The sequence below is a fragment of the Schistocerca nitens genome, chromosome 4 (assembly GCF_023898315.1).
Source record: "Schistocerca nitens isolate TAMUIC-IGC-003100 chromosome 4, iqSchNite1.1, whole genome shotgun sequence".
In the NCBI taxonomy this organism is placed as follows: domain Eukaryota; kingdom Metazoa; phylum Arthropoda; class Insecta; order Orthoptera; family Acrididae; genus Schistocerca; species Schistocerca nitens.
In genome coordinates this window covers 194,869,554-194,886,730 of record NC_064617.1, presented here as the reverse complement: position 1 = coordinate 194,886,730, position 17,177 = coordinate 194,869,554, and the positions used below count along the sequence as shown (strand labels likewise).

Genomic DNA, 17,177 nt, shown 5'->3' with positions numbered 1-17,177 from the left:
TCTCTGAGATGAAGAGGTGACACGGGAGAGAAAGTCGAGGCGTGCCCCATCAAAACAGTCTGCCAAGAGGATGGCAAGTATCTCTCCAACAAGGCATTGTCAAGACCGTAGCGTCGAGTCTCCTAATGGTGCACCATCAGTGGATGAAGTTCATCATCCGAGTCTTCAGTAGATTACCACGCAGTTTTTCGGCGCACAAAAGCCAACCCAGTGTTTCCTGCCGGCGTGTGGAACCGGCAGTGTAGTGAACCCTTGCGTCATTCTCCGACAAAGGCGGCCACGTACGAGTCGTCGACCGACCTGTGGAGGAGCAGCAGGCAGTAGTTATCTGGTAGCGTGAGGTCAGCGTGGCGGCGCGGGCGTGGCAGCAGAAGGGCTGCAGGCTGCTCCATTGTGGAGGCCGGAAGAGCGGCTGGCCAGTGTCCAGTGGGCAGCGGGCAGCGGCCGTCAGTACGTCTGCAGCGGCCGGCGGGAGCGCACCACTCCACACCTCACCACGCCACACCACTCCAGCCACGCAGGTACTGCATGTCCGAGTACACGACTCCGCATTTGTGTTCCCCAAACCGTTCTTTAGCCACCAACGAGGAGCAACAGTAGTGAGACAGTCGACCCGTACTGCAGAGTCGCCTGCATCAGCATACGAGGTCTGTTGAGAAAATAACCGAACTTCATTTTATAATCTGTATTACACTGACGGAGAAAATCGCACCACCAAATATAATTACAGTAATGAAATTTTGGGAGTGCATTTGTCTAGGTAACATATTTAAATGATTAAAATTGCAAGATCATAGGTTGATGTAAGCGCGAGATATGCCACTACAAATGTGAAATGCTGGTAAATTCATAACCGCTGTAACGGCCAGAATGTTGAGTACAAGCACAAAACGTGAATTCTGCTCAGCAGGTGCCTGATATCAGTTTGTGGGATGGTGTTCCCTGCCTGTTGGACTTGGTCGGTCAACACAGGAGCAGTTAATGCTCGTTCCAGATGATGCTGGAATTGTCCTCCGATGATGTCAGATATGTGCTCGATTGGAGACGGATACGGTGATCGAGCCGACCAGGACAAACATATCGACACTCTGTAGAGCATGTTCGGTTACAGCAGAGTGCTACTCTGTTGGAAAACGCGCACTGGAATGCTGTACATGAATGGCAGCACAAAGGTCAGTTCACCAGATTGACGTAGAAATCTGCAGTCAGAGTGCGTGGAATAACCACGAAAGTGCTCCTGCAGTTATACGAAAACACACCCCAGACCACAACTCCAGATATACAGGGTGGTCCATTGATCGTGACTGGGCCAAATATATCACGAAATAAGCGTCAAACGAAAACACCACAAAGAACGAAACTTGTCTAGCTTGAAGGGGGAAACCAGATGGCGCTATGGTTGGCTCGCTAGATGGCGCTGCCATAGGTCAAACGGATATCAACTGCGTTTTTTTAAAATAGGAACCCCCATTTTTATTACATATTCGTGTAGTACGTAAAGAAATATGAATGTTTTAGTTCAACCACTTTTTTCGTTTTGTGATAGATGGCGCTGTAATAGTCACAAACATATGGCTCACAATTTTAGACGAACAGTTGGTAACAGGTAGGTTTTTTAAATTAAAATACAGAACGTAGGTACGTTTGAACATTTTAGTTGGGTTGTTCCAATGTGATACATGTACCTTTGTGAACTTATCATTTCTGAGAAAGCATGCTGTTACAGCGTGATTACCTGTAAATACCACATTAATGCAATAAATGCTCAGAATGATGTCCGTCAACCTCAATGCATTTGGCAGTATGTGTAACGACATTCCTCTCAACGGCGAGTAGTTCGCCTTCCGTAATGTTCGCACATGCAGTGACAATGCGCTGACGCATGTTGTCAGGAGTTGTCGGTGGATCACGATAGCAAATGTCCTTCAACTTTCCCCACATAAAGAAATCCGGGAACGTCAAATGCGGTGAACGTGCTGGCCATGGTATGGTGCTTCGAAGACCAATCCACCTGTCATGAAATATGCTATTCAATACCGTTTCAACCGCACGCGAGCTATGTGCTGGACATCCATCATGTTGGAAGTACATCGCCATTCTGTCATGCAGTGAAACATCTTGTAGTGACATCGGTAGAACATTCCGTAGGAAATCAGCATACATTGAACCATTTAGATTGCCATCGATAAAATGGGGGCCAATTATCCTTCCTCCCATAATGCCGCACCATACATTAACCCGCCAAGGTCGCTGATGTTCCACTTGTCACAGCCATCGTGGATTTTCCGTTGCCCAATGTGCATATTATGCCGGTTTACGTTACCGCTGTTGGTGAATGACGCTTCGTCGCTAAATAGAACACGTGTAAAAAATCTGTCATCGTCCCATAATTTATCTTGTGCCCAGTGGCAGAACTGTACACGACGTTCAAAGTCGTCGCCATGCAATTCCTGGTGCATAGAAATATGGTATGAGTGCAATCGATGTTGATGTGGTATTCTCAACACCGACATTTTTTAGATTCCCGATTCTCGCGCAATTTGTCTGCTACTGATATGCGGATTGGCCGCGACAGCAGCTAAAACACCTACTTGGGCATCATCACTTGTTGCAGGTCGTGGTTGACGTTTCACATGTGGCTGAACTCTTCCTGTTTCCTTAAATAAAGTAACTATCCGGCGAATGGTCCGGACACTTGGATGATGTCGTCCAGGATACCGAGCAGCATACATAGCACACGCCCGTTGGGCATTTTGCTCACAATAGCCATACATCAACACGATATCGACATTTTCTGCAGTTGGTAAACGGTCCATTTTAACACGGGTAATGTATCACGAAGCAAATACCGTCCGCACTGGCGGAATGTTACGTGATACCACGTTTGTGACTATTACAGCGCCATCTGCCACAAAGGGAAAAAAGTGGTCTAACTAAAACATTCATTTTTTTACGTACTACACGAATATGTAATAAGAAATGGGGGTTCCTATTTTAAAAAACGCAGTTGATATCCGTTTGACCTATGGCAGCGCCATTTAGCGGGCCAACCATAGCGCCATCTGGTTTTCCCCTTCTAGCTAGACGAGTTTCGTTCTTTGTAGTTTTTTCGTTTGATGCTTATTTCGTGAGATATTTGGCCCGGTCACTATCAATGGACCACCCTGTATGTCCTCTGTTCAGGCACAGACAGGTTGGCTGCATGCTTTCAACTGGCCTCCATCTGACCAACACATTGCCATCACTGGCACCAAGGCAGAACCAACTTTCATCAGGAAACCACAACAGATCTCCATCCTGCGCTGCAACGATCTCTAGCTTACACTGTTGAAGTCACAAAAGGCGGAGGTTTTTGGTCAGTGGAATACACGCTGCAGGGCGTCTGGTTCGGAGCTTTCCTTAAAGTAATCGATTTGTGAAAGTTGCGTTACTATGGTGCCAACTGCTGCTCAAATTGCTGGAGATGCAGTACAGTCCATCAGAGCCGCATGCAAACACGATGGTCTTCCCTTTCGGTAGTGCCATGTAGCCGTCCGAAGCTCAGTCTTCTTGCGACAGTACATGTTCGTGACCACCGCTTCCAGCAATCACATACAGTGGCTACGTTCCTGCCAAGTATTTGTGCAATATCGCAGAAGAAAAAAGCAGCTTTTCGTAGCCCTAATGTACGACCTCGTTCAGACTCAGTGGGGTGTTGATAAAGACTCTTTGTCGCCTTACCGCATTGTTGACTAATATCAATTCGCCACATCTAAATCTCACGACCGTTACCGCGTGTATTTAAAGCAAACCAGATCTGTATCCTCAAAGCTGCGCTACTAGCGCCGCTGTTGCGCGACTGGCGCGAAATTTGAATAGACATCATGTCTGAGATTGTAGAAACATGCCTGCCAACGTTCGTTTAAGTCGCATCGTACAGCTCGTGCTTGGTGTTGCAATTTTTCCCCCTTCAGTGTATTAATTTTACATATTATTGGTCCTTGTCCCCTTCAATGTACCTACATTCCCTAGTGACACTCTTTTCTTGATGGTGTTTCCATTTCCCGAAGCTGTCCTGGACAGCTTAATTTTAAATGGCCTTTAACGCCCGTGAGCAGTTTTATGTCATGAATATTGTGGAAACAGCGTCCTTTCAGTATTGATTTTAAGTTCGGGAATAGGAAGAAATCGCAAGGAACCAGGCCTGGTCAGTAAGGGGACTGAGGGAGGGTGGTTATCCGATTTTTGGCACAAATCTGACGAACTGATAGAGCCGAGTGTGCTGGCGCATTGCTGTGGTCAATGACAATGTGTTGTCTCGCCCCAACTCTGGTCTCTTTTTACGGACTTTTTTTCACGTAACTGTTGCAAAATGCCTTGATAGTGCATAGGATTCACTCTTCCATCTTGAGTGAAGAAATCGAAATGCACAATTCCATTAACAAAAAAAAGTGGGCATCGCTTTGAGATTGGTTCGATGTTGGAGTGGTTTCTTGGGGCATAGGGACTCTTTGACAGTGCACTGTGGTGACTGAACTTTTCTCTCAATACCGTAATCGTAATCCCATCTATCGCCTCGCATTACGATCCTTTGCATGAACTTTTCATCGTCATTAGCTTGTTCAAGGAGTTCCCGATCAAATATCCACTAGATTTTCTTTCTGTTATTCTGTCTTCAAACAAGGAACAAATTTTGCTGCAACTTTTCTCTCAATACCGTAATCGTAACCTCAGCTATCGCCTCGCATTACGATCCTTTGCATGAACTATTCATCGTCATTAGCTTGTTCAAGGAGTTCCCGATCAAATGTCCACTCGATTTTCTTTATGTTATTCTGTCTTCAAACAAGGAACAAATTTTGCTGCAACTCGACGCATGTTCAGTTTTGTCGTCAAAATTTCATGGCGTGACCTTTTCTGCAGCTTCTCTGACAGTCAATCGGTGATTCAAAGGCACCAGATGGATTTTCTGCGTTTCTGAGTCATCAGTTTAAGTGGAAGGTTCAAATGGCTCTGAGCACTATGGGACGTAACATCTGAGGTCATCAGTCCCATAGAACTTAGAACTCCTTAAACCTAACTAACTTAAGGACATCACACACATCCATGCCCGAGGCAGGATTCGAACCTGCGACCGTAGCAGTCGCGCGGTTTCGGACTGAAGCGCCTAGAACCGCTCGGCCACCGCGGCCGGCCTAAGTGGAAGGCCTTCAGCACGAGGATCATCTTGAACTGTCCGAAGATCATTTTTTAAATCTTAGAAGCCACTTGTAACACCGCGTACGACCCAGGCCATAATCTCGGGAAGCTTGCTTCAAAAGCTGAAATCGCTCTGTGTAAGTGTTCCCAAGTTTCACCCAAAATTTTTAAGTTTCATCGCTGCTCTAGGAAATTGATCTCTTCAAAAATCGCCACTAAAATTCAAACTCGTTGCACTCAAATAACAATATCACGAAAACTAAACGAGATACTAATACTCCAAAAACATTTGTTTACAAAGGAGATAATTGGAAAGGCAGCGCTGCAAACCGCATATAACTAAATATCTCCGTTGGCACGTAATTCAAAATATTCAGTTATTTTCTCAACTGTCCTCGTAGAGGAGGCATTAAAAAAAACCGGCCAGGTGTGATCAGGACTGGCACTCTGAGTGGTCCGTACCAACTGAATTATGTATATAAAAACTCCTCCCGAACAGGCCATGAAGGCCCACGGAACCGACCGGCAGCCGTGTCATCGTCAACCGAAGAGCGTCACTGGATGCGGATATGGAGGGGCATGTGGTCAACACACCGCTCTCCCGGGCGTATGTCAGTTTCCGAGACCAGAGCCGCTACTTCTCAATCAAGTAGCTCCTCAGTTCACCTCACAAGGGCTGAGTGTACCTCATTTGCCGACAGCGCTCGGCAGACTGGATGGTCACCCATCCAAGTGCTAGCCCAGCCCGACAGCGCTTAACTTTGGTGATCTGACGGGAACCGTTGTTACCACTGCGACAAGGCCGTTGGCATGTAAGATAAATGGCCATACTTTTTGATTGGATTGACTTACATCGAGCGAGATAGCGCAGTGGCTAGCACACTGGACTCGCATTCGGGAGGACGACGGTTGAAACCCGTGTCCGGCCATCCTGGTTTAGGCTTTCTGTGATTTTCCTAAATCGCTTCAGGCAAATTCCTTTGAAAGGGCACGGCCGACTTCCTTCCACATCCTTCCCTAACCCGATGGGACGGATGGCCCCCCTCCCCCCCACCTCCCCCTCAACCAACCAACCAACCATTGAGTTAGAAGGTTATATCTTTTATATCGCGAAAGGACCATAGAACTTAGTATGTGACATAAATTTCAACTTGATACCTCTACTTTTTTCTGCGAAAAACAGGTCTTAAAATAGTCAGACAGACAGACGGACGAAAAAGTGATCTTATAAGGGTTTCTTACCAATTGATGTACAGAGACCTAAAAACGAGACGTAAGTTGTAAAATGAAAACCGATGAAGGGACAGCAATGTGATTGCCTACGGAAGAAGATGCCGTGCCTATAAGAGCGCTGAAGACCGAAACTCGCCGCTAGATAGACGCGGGCAACACCCACGCGATGAAAGAGCGAACACGTGCGCGCATCGACCGCTCTTTGCACTTAGTCGTGTGAAAACAGAGGTATGGAGGCTTCAAAAGAAGAGCCAGGGGGTGTATTGCGTTTCCTTACAGCGGAGCAAGTGTTAGGAACGCAAATTCATCGAAGAATGGTACAAGTGTACGAAGAGCACTGCATGTCGGTTGCAGTTCCGGCGCTCAATCCAACCTGTGGGACAGTGGCTGATACCGTAACTCTCTAGTCTTCAATAATGGCGGCATCCACATTGTGGTGTCACCGCCAGACACCACACTTGCTAGGTGGTAGCTTAAATCGGCCGCGGTCCATTAGTACATGTCGGACCCGCGTGTCGCCACTGTCAGGATCGCAGACCGAGCGCCACCACAAGGCAGGTCTCGAGAGACGTACTAGCACTCGCCCCAGTTGTACGACGACGTTGCTAGCGACTACACTGACGAAGCCTTTCTCTCATTTGCCGAGAGACAGTTAGAATAGCCTTCAGCTAAGTCCATGGCTACGACCTAGCAAGGCGCCATTAACCATTTGTAATGTTGCATGTACCTCAAGATAGAGTCTCACTTGTATCATCCAGAATGCTGTATACCAAAGGACAATATAAAAGTTAAGTGTTCTAGTAGCTACGTTCTTTTCTTTATCACATTCATTACGAATCCTGTTCCAGACCTAACGCCAGACGGCGTGAGTTGACGCGTGCCCTTTCGGCTACTTCACTGTGGACTGGCTGCCTTAACAGTCCACTACACACATGCTGCACAATTGTACCGGTTTGCGGTGTGGCGTTCCAGATCGTGCGTCATCGGCTAACGACTTCGCCACGCACAATATGGCGGCGAGCAGAGTGTGTATGTAGATGCAGACGTCTTTCCTTGAACCGCTTGTGCCACCGCTAGTACCTTGCAACGGAAATAAAACAGCTCTTCGCACACTTGTACCAGTCTTTGATGAATTTCCGTTCCCCGCACTCCGCCCACTGTAAGGAAACGCACGTCTCTGTAGCAAGGTGTTTGGGACCACAGCTCTCTTATAGGCACCACACCTTCTTCGTAGGCAATGGCCTTACTATCTCTTCAGCTTCCGGCTTGTCCTTTTGAATGCCCCCCCCCCCCCCTCCCCATGCTTTAGAGGGAAAATCACTATCCATATGGCTCCGCGTGTGCCCTAATTTATCTTCTCTTGTTACTAAGATCGTACGCGAGACATACGACTGTGAGAGTATGATAGTCGCTCAGTCTTCTTCAAATACAGGTTCTCCAAATTAACTCAACAGGGTTTCGTAAGAACTTTGTCGTCTTCCTTCCAAAACTTCCCTTTTAAGTGCCTCGAGCATTACTGTTACGTTTTCATGTGGGCTACACCGATCTGTTACGATCCTAGCAGCGAATCTCTGAATTCGTTCAATGTCTGTTGTCATGCCTACTTGATAAGGACACTGGAACAACACTCTAGAATTGGATCTACTTGCGTATTGTATCACATTTCACGCAAGTATTACGGAGATGCTTGGGGAACTGAAATAGGAATCCTCACAGGTAAGGCAACGTTCTTTTCGAGGAACACTGTTGAGAAAGTTTACGAGGTGCATTCAAGTTCTAAGGCCTCCGATTTTTTTTCTAATTAACTACTCACCCGAAATCGATGAAACTGGCGTTACTTCTCGACGTAATCGCCCTGCAGACGTACACATTTTTCACAACGCTGACGCCATGATTCCATGACAGCGGCGAAGGCTTCTTTAGGAGTCTGTTTTGACCACTGGAAAATCGCTGAGGCAATAGCAGCACGGCTGGTGAATGTGCGGCCACAGAGAGTGTCTTTCATTGTTGGAAAAAGCCAAAAGTCACTAGGAGCCAGGTCAGGTGAGTAGGGAGCATGAGGAATCACTTCAAAGTTGATATCACGAAGAAACTGTTGCGTAACGTTAGCTCGACGTGCGGGTGCGTTGTCTTGGTGAAACAGCACACGCGCAGCCCTTCCCGGACGTTTTTGTTGCAGTGCAGGAAGGAATGTGTTCTTCAAAACATTTTCGTAGGATGCACCTGTTACCGTAGTGCCCTTTGAAACGCAATGGGTAAGGATTACGCCCTCGCTCTCCCAGAACATGGACACCATCATTTTTTCAGCACTGGCGGTTACCCGAAATTTTTTTCGTGGCGGTGAATCTGTGTGCTTCCATTGAGCGGACTGGCGCTTTGTTTCTGGATTGAAAAATGGCATTCACGTCTGATCCATTGTCACAACCGACGAAAAGAAAGTCGCATTCATGCTGTCGTTGCGCGTCAACATTGCTTGGCAACATGCCACATGGGCAGCCATGTGGTCGTCCGTCAGCATTCGTGGCACCCACCTGGATGACACTTTTCGCATTTTCAGGTCGTCATGCAGGATTGTGTGCACAGAACCCACAGAAGTGCCAACTCTGGAGGCGATCTGTTCAACAGTCATTCTCTCCACTTTCTCGATCATGTCGTCAGACCGGCTTGTGCGAGCCCGAGGTTGTTTCGGTTTGTTGTCACACGATGTTTTGCCTTCATTAAACTGTCGCACCCACGAACGCACTTTCGACACATCCATAACTCCATCACCACATGTCTCCTTCAACTGTCGATGAATTTCAATTGGTTTCACACCACACAAATTCAGAAAACGAATGATTGCACGCTGTTCAAGTAAGGAAAACGTCGCCATTTTAAGTATTTAAAACAGTTCTCATTCTCGCCGCTGGCGGTAAAATTCCATCTGCCATACGGTGCTTCCATCTCTGGGACGTATTGACAATGAACGCGGCCTCATTTTAAAACAATGCGTATGTTTCTATCTCTTTCCAGTCTGGAGAAAAAAAAAAAAATCGGAGGCATTAGAACTTGAATGCACCTCGTAGAGAACCGGCATTTGAATCTGACTGCAGAACGATGCTACTGCCGGCAATTTACATTTCGCGTAAGGACCACAAAGGGAAGATTAGAGGCATTAGGGCTTGTGCGAAGATATACAGACAATCGATTTCCGTCTTTCTTTTTGCGACTGGAAAGGAAAGGAAATGACTAGCAGTCATACTCGGTACACTTCGCCATGCACCATATGGTGGCTACCAGAGTGTGTATGTATGAGCTGCATTGCTCCAAAACCATTCCAACACATTGAAATCTTTCATGCGCAGTGGCCGGTAGCGCAGTTGCCTGCAACCTAGTGTCATCGTGTAAACTAGGCTTAACATAGTACAATGTTACCATCGTCGGATGACGCTAGTAGACAACAGCTACGTTTTGCATGCGAATGGCTGATACGACTGTTTTCGGGATGAGCGTTTTAGATTACAAGCACATTTTCGAGCAATTCCAAGCGTTAAAGGTTAAGCTCTTCCCTTTTCAGTATGACCCCTAAATACATATATGATGGGACATGCGTAACATGTTCACCATTAATCTTGTAATCAGCTACCGTGATCCACATTTAAAGAGAGCTGTCATTTAGCACCTCTAGTGGAAATTTGGTCCAAGTCTTTCTGCAATTCCTTATGAGTAGCTATTGATGATACCTTGCCATACACAACAGCATCGTTAAGAAACGATCTTATAGCGCTGTTGATCCTGTCTCATAATTTGTTTATGTATACTGCAAACATTAAAGGTACCATTATGCATCCCTGAGGCACAGCAGATGTTACTTTAGCTACTGTGGGACTCACCATCCAGTACGATGTCTTCGGTAATATTCCTCAAGTCAAGCACATATTTGTGGAGATACTCTGCATGATCATACATTGGTTAGCTGTTTCCATTGTGGTATAGTGTTAAACGCCTTTATCTAGGATTGGGGAACTTATCCATTCACCTGCATCTACTGTTTGTGAGATTCTGTGCATGAATAAAGTAAACTGTGTCCCACACAAGTGGTTTTTCCTAAATCAATATTTCCATGCTGATTCACTGAGAGAAGTTTATTTTCCTCCAGGAACATGAAAATGTTTAAGTTTAGAATATGTATGTTGGGTCTGAACCTTCTCTGATTATTCTCATGTAGGCTTTAGGTTGTTGACTTGAACAAATCTTGTGGAATAGAATACAGACTGTCAAATTAAGAAGCCCAAGGGCTGTATACAAGGAAACAGTATCCTCAGATTTGGGAATAATATCTGCATATGTACCATAGGGATCGATATTAGGTCTGGTCTTTTATACACAGAGCATAGTGTGTTTGTATGTATGTCTAGGGCATGTGGGGGACAAAAAGGACAACAAGGCTCAAGTGGACTGCCTAGCCTTTGCAGACGACATAGCAAAAGTAAGTGAGACAGGAGAAGACGCAAAGACACAACTCGGCAACTTAAGTAAGATAGCCAGAAAGGTGGGACTGAGGATCCCCTATAACAAGACAAAGACATTAAATACCACTGCAGACTGAAAAACACCAGAAGGCACTGTGCAAATGGTGGACATATTTAAATACCTGGGAGAATTTATAACAGGAAGGAACAGGAGCAAGGAGGGATTAACAGAGGGGATAAAGAAGATGAGGTTAGCCTTCTGTATGACGAGAGAGATATACAATAAAAAGACTATACACACAGAGGCAAAGATAAGTCACTAGAAGGCCATGGTGAGGAATGCAGTACTATATGCTGCTGTAATGATGATACTAGGAAGAAATTTGGTAGAAGAACTAGAGGAAGAAGAGAGAAAAAAACTGAGAAAAGTACTAGGTCCCAAAAGAGGTGGACAGAGATAGATGTGATGACCTATGGAAGAACTGTACTGGAACATGAGAACAATATCTGGGGAAATCAGACTCAAAAGGGCAAGGTTTGCTGTACATGTAATTAGGATGAGTATGGACAGAATAATGAAGAGAGTGTGGGAAACAACAGGGAGGACATGGGGAAAGACAAGAACCAAGTGGGTTGTTGAAGTTCAGAAGGACTGGTTAGAATTGGAGATCAAGGTCGAAGGAAAGGAAAATTGGTGGAACAAATATACACCAACCAATATGCCGGAGATCAACGACAGAGAAGAATACAGGAAAAAATTAGAGTTTCACCAGTGGAAACGACAGGAGGAAACGACATTGAAGATCTCGGAAGAAGAGCGGAAGAGAAGAAGAGAAAGAATGAAGAGGTCCTGGGAGAAGAAGAGGAAGATGAAGTCCACAAAGGGTCTACCCATGGTCCTACAGAGGCCATAATGCAAGAAGAAGAAGAAGAAGAAGATGTATGTCTGGGAACTCTTCTCAAATCCATGCCTCAATTGCAACCACATTTGGCACAGAAACTGCAGGCCTCATGAGTAGTAGTACTGTATGGTTTATAACCTCCTAGCTCTATTAGGAGTGGTGATAAGGGGAAAAACGTGTGTTTCCAGCCCATGATGTATAGGCTGCCCTGCATGACAGGAATATTGTGTGAGTGTGGTGTCAGACTGCCCTATCAACATACCTTGCATTGCAGTCTACATATCAAGGGGAAGAACCGGTTTCCAGTCCCCTACCTGTAGACTGCCCTGCATGTCAGGTGTGTTGCGTTGGAATAGTATTGGTCTGCCTTATTAGTCTGTTCTGCAGGGGCTGCACGGATTGGTGGGAAAAGACGGGAGCAGATGATACCAACGGAGAAGTGGGCAGACAGGGAGATGGGGGCAGGAGGGTATGTGTAAGAAGAGAGGAACAGGAGGGAATTGAAAGAGAGAGAGGGGACAGGAGGAGATGAAGAGAGATGGGGAGAGGAGGGGATGGACAGATATGGGAAAGATGGGATGACAGAGAAAGAGGGAAGAGGAAATGGACGAAAACAGAGAGGGCGAGGAAGAGATGGACAGGGTGATGATGAGGACGAGATGGGTGGCGAGAGAAGGATGGAAGAGGAAGTACTGTGATAGGAGGAATGTAATGAGAAAATTTGTAGGTCCTAATTTCAAAGCTGTGTTTCAGAAAATAGCTCTGCAATCAATCAGAAAGAGCTTAATTATCGCTCAATGACCTGATCTAACACGAAGGAAGAGACAGCAAATGGCGACGTCACCACAATAATTTACATCACAATGTTACCTGACCCCAACTTAAACAGTTTATGTGCAATATACACCAATTAATCAACAAAGCATGATAACCTATTGAGCACAGTAACTGAACAGGACCGTCATAACGTCACACCCACTGACATGTATACGTGCACACCAGGTACATGATGTGTATCGTGTATAGTCAATATCACCTTCTCGCATCTCAGAACACAAAATATGTCCTAAGTGACGCCACTTAATTTAAATAAATAACAAAAATTATGCTTCTTCAGATGATGACATATCGCGAACCCGCTGTATTCCCCATCTGAAGAAAAATGGTCACTCGTCACATAAACACAAGGGAGTAGTAGCGTGGCCCCTCTTTGCTGGAATGTCCTGGGCATTAATAAACCGCTTTAGCCGTATTTAGTCCTTTATTACTGGATTACCACCGGTTTCGTGGCTTTTAGTGCACTAAAAGCCACGAAATCGATAGTGATCCAATAATAAAGTACTAAATACAGCTGAAACAATTTATTAATGCCCCAGATGGCTACTCATATCTATGGTTGCCCTACCTACAAGGTTGTCTGCAGTTTACGCGAATGGCTCCTGTAATGTTTAGTGTTTACCACTAAATCCAGTCTTCACCTCTTTTGGGCTTATTTCGCTGTAAAAGTCTGTTTTACTATCTTTCCGTTCAACAATTATCGAGATCCTTTTCTATCAAGACAGTGAGCTTGATGCTCACCTACAATTAGAAATCAACAGATATTCTGCAACGGCACTATAACCTCAGTGCAGGCAACGTTGACGCAACGAATTGCAATCACTCGCCGCCCACTCAGTATACTTCCTGCTACAAAACATTAATGTTTACAATATATAATGGATCAATCCAATGCCGATAATTGTCCATTAACATTTCTACAATAAGTAACGGTCTTAAATCAGCGATTTCTGCGCACTGTATCAAACTTTTCGAAAATTCACAGCCCAGTAAATAATTATCACTCAAACAGTTCTCCAGATACAAACAACTTACTTAAAACAGTACGAAATCACTAGATTGGACGAATATATTTCAACTCTCGACATTCGAAGCTTACTCATCAGCCTTAAACTTCAGATTAATATCGAAAATAGCACTTCGCGACCCTGTTCAAAATCCTCTACAGGGATTCCCCGATTGAAATCGACTATTAAACTTATAGCTCGCAATCCGATGCGCTGCAGACCTACTTGGTCAATGCCTGATACGCAACTTGACAGATCAAGGCCCACTAATCAACTATCCATGTGCCTCATATTAAATCTTCAAGGAAGGAACCATTGTGCAGTCAAACGAATAGGATTTTTCTTCCGAGGAACTTTCGTTGTTCTCGATGATCCCCAAATCTTGCTCTGGCGGCTGTGGCAGCCGGTGACCCAGTCTTGTATGATCTCTAACTGCTTCCACCTTCGATTGGTACCGCTGCGATCATCTCAGCACTGCTACTACAGCATCTACAACAAACATAAGTTATCATACATAACATTTCCATATGTAACACTTGTTTCAAAACATATTAATAACCAGATGCCGAGCAAGAGTAAAGGCGACTTACAAATTGTGTATCTGATACAACACAAGATGGGCAGAGACAGATGGGAGGGGAGGGGCGGGGAGGAATAGATGTAGATGGATAGAGAGTGCAGGAAAGAGGAGATGAACATAGAGAGGGAGGGCAGAAGGGGGTTTACAGAGAGAAGGGCAGGAGAGAATGAGCAGAGAGGGGCAGAAGAAGAGATGGGCAGGAAGGGAAGGAGGACATGGAGGGAGAAAAGGAAGAGATGGGCAGTGGAAAAGTGGAGGAGTAGATGGGCAGAGAGTGGGGCAAATAGAAAATGGACTGAGGGGGTAGTAGTGTACAGACAGAGAGGTGGGGGAAGGAGGAGAGACTCAAAGAGAGGGTGAGGAGCAGATGGTCAGAACGCGGGGGGAGATGGACATAGAGAGGTGTGTGCAGTATATGTGTCGAATGAAGACGCAAGGCTGTGGGAAAAAGGTTTCTTTTTATTATACACCGTGTAATTCCTTGATAATGTTACAAACTTTCAGGAATGATGGAGAAGGGTAAATGTATCAATTCGAGGTAAGGGACCCTGGTCTAGAAACGACTGAGTCGAAAGTTACAAGCGAAAATCGATCTGATATCTCTGACAGTTGATCTCTTCAAAGGCATTTTCTTTGCTTTCCATATTTTGAGAGATGGTAGCATGGTCCAATAAAAGGAAAAAAATGTGCGCTAAACATGGACGTAACTGAAGAGCTAGGAGCACCACAATAGACTTAGTTCACAGTAGCAAAGATGAATAAGTTCAAAATGGCTCTGAGCACTATGGGACTTAACATCGGAGGTCATCAGTCCCCTAGAACTTAGAACTACTGAAACCTAACTAACCTAAGGACATCACACACATCTATGCCCGAGGCAGGATTCGAACTTGCGACTGTAGCGCGGTTCCAGACTGAAGCGCGTAGAACCGCTCGGCTACTCCGGCCGGTGATGAATAAGTACTTACAGCTCTTTCGGTATGCATTTTAGAGCCCATGTTTACCGGACAATTTTTCTTGTTTTGTTCCACACTACATCGTCCCAAAATATGGAAAGCATAGGAGCTGCAGCAGAAGTGGCCCACTATCTCAGGTATTAGAATAATTTTTGCTAGTAACTATCAACTCTGCCATTTCCGGACAGGGGTTTCTTATCTCAGGTTGATACATTTACCTCTTTCCGAAAACTAAACTCCGTCGGAGCAGGTCTCGGAAGGCCGAACGGCACTGGCCGACCGCCGTGTCATCCTCATACTATAGGCGTCACTGGGAGCGTGTGGTCAGCACACTACTCTCCCAGCTGTTGTCAGCTTACGTGACCGGAGCCACTACTTCTCTGTCACGTAGCTCCTCAGTTTGCCTCACAAGAGCTGAGTGCATCCCGCTTCCCAACAGAGCTCGGCAGACATGACCGTCATCCATCCAGGTGAGTCAAGCCGGACAGAGCTTAATTTCGGTGATCTGACGGGAACCGGTGTTATCATTGCGACAATGTTGTTGGCCTATACTTGAAGGGGTAAATGAAATTTTCTCAGAATTAATAACTGGCGTTCTGCAAATAAACTACCTCTGAAATTAGGTAAAACAAAGAACATGCAGTTACACACTTCACAAGGCCTGACCAAACTGTTAAAAAAATTCATGGGAGAAAATAAGTAGTCGGAACGGAAGATACAAAATTCTGTGGAGTTTATGTTAAGAAGAACTTGGACTGGAAGTCACGCATTACCGAACTTTTGCAATATGAGTAACAGCAGACGTTAGAGATGAAAATGTCAAAACGTTAACTTACCTTTCCTATTTCACTCACTAATATCTTACACTATTATATATTTTGTTGCAATTCTTCATTGAAGAAGAAAGTGTTCGCACAAAAGAGTAACTCTTTATATAACTGATCATACTGACAATAGTACTCAATCGCATTTCGAAGACTGTAACATTCATATTCCAAAATAGTAACATTCATAAATATAATATTAGAGTGAGAAATGACTTTCATGAATCATCATTGAGTTGTTTTGTGGGAAAGAGAAAGGTGAGATATTCAGCCATAAAAGTGTTTGACCATTTACGCAGTGATGTCAGGATTCTCAAGAATTAGAAAATTTACTCTAAAATGATTCAAGTGGCTCTGATCACTATAGAACTTAACATTTTAGGTCACCAGTCCCCTAGACTTAGAACTACTTAAACCTAACTAACCTAAGGACATCACACACATCCATGGCCGAGGCAGGATTCGAACCTGCGACAGTAGCAGTTTACTCTAAAAGACAGTCATGTAAATGGTCAGCGTATTGATATATTTTTCACTGAGAAATTATGATACAATTTCAAATTGACTCGTTCCACATCACAGAGATAATTCCGATGCTGTTTCCTTAGTGACCTGAGAACCGTAAATTTTTGCAAGTCATACTTCACGTTATCCGTAGTCGATTGCTTCGTTGTCGATCATTACTCATTTCGCAATGTGCGCGTTTTCCCTCTCATTAAACTCACTTCAAATTGTGTACATGTCTCAAGTAACTGTACAGACCCATTTACGCGTGAAAGTGAGACGGAAATGCTGAGTAGGAAGTCTTAACTGCAAAGAAAGACTGGTAAAAGGATTTAGAATGATTTGTGTTAAAAAGCGCGAATATGTTCGCATTCCAAAATTTTTGGAGAGAAAGGGGGAATGCGAATTGGCGTAACTGGTTCCCTACGTTTCTGCCAGAGACTTTTAAAGAGGAACATTTTCGTCTTTTTTGTGCTCCGGCGTTAGGATTTTTCCGCTGGTATTGTATTGACACTGCATACAGAGTCAAGTAGCTTGTTCCGATATGCTTTTAGAAAGTTAAAACTTTCTGCCGTTACTAGGCTTTGATCGCTATTATTTTTATCGTTGATTGTGAGTGTAATTATATTGTGATATGATCAATCCTGAATGGTCTGCCTACCCGGTAACTTCAATTACAACTTGTTTTTTAATGTAATGTATATG

General features: G+C 44.8%; 1 protein-coding gene across 1 annotated transcript in view; it reads left to right on the top strand.

The window, feature by feature from the left end:
* The first annotated feature begins 441 nt into the window (after positions 1 to 441).
* The window catches only part of LOC126252801 (sodium-coupled monocarboxylate transporter 2-like), a 205,278-nt gene continuing 188,542 nt past the window's right edge, over positions 442 to 17,177 (top strand). The window contains exon 1 of the mRNA XM_049953736.1: positions 442 to 521. The gene's annotated coding sequence lies outside the window, so the exon portion shown is untranslated. The remainder of the gene's footprint in view (positions 522 to 17,177) is intronic.